We start from the raw sequence: 4953 nt of genomic DNA, 5'->3' as shown, positions 1-4953 counted from the left end.
GAGTCCAATCGTTTTTGGAATGGGTTGTCAGTCATAGTTTGACCGAACCGACTATGCCGGTGGGACTTAGTCGTGCACGAACTCACCGCTGAACCGACTATGCGGAACGATTTATTATTAATAACATCCTCATTTATGAATCCGAACGTGCCAAAACCATATAGGAGTACTAAGAATACAATGCTCTAACAGGTCTGATCATTATTTTAATGGGTTATCAGTCATTGTTTCACCGAACCGACTATGCGGAGCGATTTATTATTAATAACATCCTCATTTATGAATCCGAACGTGCCAAAACCATATAGGAGTACTAAGAATACAATGCTCTAACAGGTCTGATCATTATTTTAATGGGTTATCAGTCATCGTTTCACCGAACCGACTATGCGGACCGATTTATTATTAATAACATCCTCATTTATGAATCCGAACGTGCCAAAACCATATAGGAGTACTAAGAATACAATGCTCTAACAGGTCTGATCATTATTTTAATGGGTTATCAGTCATTGTTTCACCGAACCGACTATGCGGAACGATTTATTATTAATAACTTCCTCATTTATGAATCCGAACGTACCAAAACCATATAGGAGTACTAAGAATACAATGCTCTAACAGGTCTGATCATTATTTTAATGGGTTATCAGTCATTGTTTCACCGAACCGACTATGCGGAACGATTTATTATTAATAACTTCCTCATTTATGAATCCGAACGTACCAAAACCATATAGGAGTACTAAGAATACAATGCTCTAACAGGTCTGATCATTATTTTAATGGGTTATCAGTCATCGTTTCACCGAACCGACTATGCGGAGCGATTTATTATTAATAACATCCTCATTTATGAATCCGAACGTGCCAAAACCATATAGGAGTACTAAGAATACAATGCTCTAACAGGTCTGATCATTATTTTAATGGGTTATCAGTCATTGTTTCACCGAACCGACTATGCGGAACGATTTATTATTAATAACTTCCTCATTTATGAATCCGAACGTGCCAAAACCATATAGGAGTACTAAGAATACAATGCTCTAACAGGTCTGATCATTATTTTAATGGGTTATCAGTCATTGTTTCACCGAACCGACTATGCGGAACGATTTATTATTAATAACTTCCTCATTTATGAATCCGAACGTACCAAAACCATATAGGAGTACTAAGAATACAATGCTCTAACAGCTCTGATCATTATTTTAATGGGTTATCAGTCATCGTTTCACCGAACCGACTATGCGGAGCGGTTTATTCTCAATTTCTACCGAAAAAAAAAATTTTTTATACACGAATTCATTTATCATCATTTTAAACGTGTTTTACAACTTTTTGGAAAATCGATTTTTTCACGCTAAGTTTTACCGCACTCTCGAATTGGCACGTTCGGATCGCGCGTTAGCATCGTAAGCGCCCGTGCGTAACGGCCGGCGTCGCCGACCATCCGGCCGGCCGTTCGGTACCTGTATGGGAGACGACGGTCCGAACATACCGGACGATGGGGCAGCGTCGTTCTCCGCCAAAAGTTACCGCGGGTCAAAAAGACCCAATATACGTATAAGCGGAACTTTGGCAAGTACGAATAATCGTTGCTAAAATGCATCGATCTGACATAAACTAGAATTATGTTCAAAGTAAAATTAATGAAATTTTACACGAACTGAAGGTGTCCTAAGGCAAAATTTCTCTCGTACGAAAGACTAAGTATTTTTACTTCGATACTTTCGTACCATGAGAAATGATATGAAATGGCAATTGGTGGTGCATGGAAATATGACGAACGACAACGTAAGTTGGGAAGTTCGTAAAATTTTTAAAGTAAAAATCGACTTTTGAAAAGTTGAGCAAAAATCGCACTTTTTCACTATAAGGTTCAGTGCGTAAGAGCCGGCGTCGCCGACCATTTGGACGGCCGTTCGGTATCTATATGGGAGACGACGGTCCGAACATACCGGACGATGGGGCAGCGTCGTTCTCCGCCATAAGTTACCGCGGGTCAAACAGACCCAATATACGTATAAGCGGAACTTTGGCAAGTACGAATAATCGTTGCTAAAATGCATCGATCTGACATAAACTAGAATTATGTTCAAAGTAAAATTAATGAAATTTTACACGAACTGAAGGTGTCCTAAGGCAAAATTTCTCTCGTACGAAAGACTAAGTATTTTTACTTCGATACTTTCGTACCATGAGAAATGATATGAAATGGCAATTGGTGGTGCATGGAAATATGACGAACGACAACGTAAGTTGGGAAGTTCGTAAAATTTTTAAAGTAAAAATCGACTTTTGAAAAGTTGAGCAAAAATCGCACTTTTTCACTATAAGGTTCAGTGCGTAAGAGCCGGCGTCGCCGACCATTTGGACGGCCGTTCGGTATCTATATGGGAGACGACGGTCCGAACATACCGGACGATGGGGCAGCGTCGTTCTCCGCCATAAGTTACCGCGGGTCAAACAGACCCAATATACGTATAAGCGGAACTTTGGCAAGTACGAATAATCGTTGCTAAAATGCATCGATCTGACATAAACTAGAATTATGTTCAAAGTAAAATTAATGAAATTTTACACGAACTGAAGGTGTCCTAAGGCAAAATTTCTCTCGTACGAAAGACTAAGTATTTTTACTTCGATACTTTCGTACCATGAGAAATGATATGAAATGGCAATTGGTGGTGCATGGAAATATGACGAACGACAACGTAAGTTGGGAAGTTCGTAAAATTTTTAAAGTAAAAATCGACTTTTGAAAAGTTGAGCAAAAATCGCACTTTTTCACTATAAGGTTCAGTGCGTAAGAGCCGGCGTCGCCGACCATTTGGACGGCCGTTCGGTATCTATATGGGAGACGACGGTCCGAACATACCGGACGATGGGGCAGCGTCGTTCTCCGCCATAAGTTACCGCGGGTCAAACAGACCCAATATACGTATAAGCGGAACTTTGGCAAGTTACGAATAATCGTTGCTAAAATGCATCGATCTGACATAAACTAGAATTATGTTCAAAGTAAAATTAATGAAATTTTACACGAACTGAAGGTGTCCTAAGGCAAAATTTCTCTCGTACGAAAGACTAAGTATTTTTACTTCGATACTTTCGTACCATGAGAAATGATATGAAATGGCAATTGGTGGTGCATGGAAATATGACGAACGACAACGTAAGTTGGGAAGTTCGTAAAATTTTTAAAGTAAAAATCGACTTTTGAAAAGTTGAGCAAAAATCGCACTTTTTCACTATAAGGTTCAGTGCGTAAGAGCCGGCGTCGCCGACCATTTGGACGGCCGTTCGGTATCTATATGGGAGACGACGGTCCGAACATGCCGGACGATGGGGCAGCGTCGCTCTCCGCCAAATGTTACCGCGGGTTGAAAAGGACCCAAAGTGTGGTAAAAAGCAGAACTGTGGCGAATGACGAGAAGTAACTGATGTTAAAATGCATCGAATAATACATGCTAAGATTACGTCCCCAAAATAAAGTTATATAAAATTTTGCAAAGCAAAATAGAGGTGTCCTAAGCAAAAATGTGTCTGCCGTATGGAAAAAAGGCAAAGTTTATAGAAATTTTTCTGGACTTCGGCACGAGACACACGAGATATATACTTAGATCGTACTAATAAAGAGAGAGGTGTTCTGAGGAAGGCCAGACACCTCTCGTACGAATGCGAGATACATGTTTATTTCGCGACTTCGTACAACTTTGTGAGAATTAAAGAACGAAGGTTGAGATATGCGACTCGCACAACAAGATGTGGACGAACATCTGCGAAAGCAACGAAACGCAAAGTTTCTAATACAAGAAGTGTCAGAAATATATGATCTCTCCGTGGTCTATCCTCAGTATCTATGTCCACGATGTTACAGTGGAACATTACGATTTGAGGAGAAAGGCCCCTAATAAGTGTTGGAGAGATCAAATTAATTATAAGTTTGAGAGTGTGAATGAGGTTTTAACATCACACTTATAAATTATATTATATTATAATATTAATATAATAAATAATAGTTAATTATATTATTAGACATAATAATATATATATTATATAGAGAGCGAAAGTGTGAAGAAAAGGGCGAAGAAGGGGGGGAAAGGCAAGGAAAGTAAGTGAGAGGAGAGGAAAAAAAAATTTTTTTTTTGTTCCTCGTTCGCGCGAAGCGCGAAGAAAATTTTTTGAAAGCAATACGCCGTTGGACTTAGAAAAAAAATAGAAAGGCACGCGCGCGCGCGTAGAGAAGAAAATAAAGCCATGAGCGCCGGCGGACTTAAAAAAATAAATCTCATAACGCGGCTGAGACTTCGAAAATGCTAAGTACTACACGGTCGGATGTTAGAAAGACGGAAAGCAATACGCGGCCAGGACATTGAAAATGAGAAAGCAATACGCGGCCAGGACTTTGGAAATGAGAAAGCAATACGCGGCCAGGACTTTGGAAATGAGAAAGCAATACGCGGCCAGGACTATGGAAATGAGAAAGCAATACGCGGCCAGGACTTTGGAAATGAGAAAGCAATACGCGGCCAGGACTTAGAAAATGTAAACGACGCACCGAACCGACTATGCGGAACGGAGTTTCGTCGATAACTCGAACAATTGCGCACCCGAACGTGCCAAACTGGTACAGGAATGCTAGAAATACGTTACTTTATCTATTCTAAGCATTAATTCAATAGGTTGTCAGTAGCCGATCCACCGAACCGACTATGCCCGGGGGACATAGTCGCGGTTGCGCTCCGTACCGAACCGACTAAGCGGAACGGAGTTTCGTCGATAATTTCTACCATTTTGAATTCGAACGTACAAAAACGTTATGGGGGGAAATAGAAATCCGTTACAGTATCGATTCTAAGTGTTTCTTCTATGCGTTGTCAGTCATCGGTTCACCGAACCGACTAAGCGGAACGGAATTTTATCGATAATATCTACAATAGTGGA

This window comes from Megachile rotundata, unplaced genomic scaffold (genome assembly GCF_050947335.1).
Source record: "Megachile rotundata isolate GNS110a unplaced genomic scaffold, iyMegRotu1 scaffold0132, whole genome shotgun sequence".
NCBI lineage: Eukaryota > Metazoa > Arthropoda > Insecta > Hymenoptera > Megachilidae > Megachile > Megachile rotundata.
Note: the sequence above shows the minus strand (reverse complement) of the source record.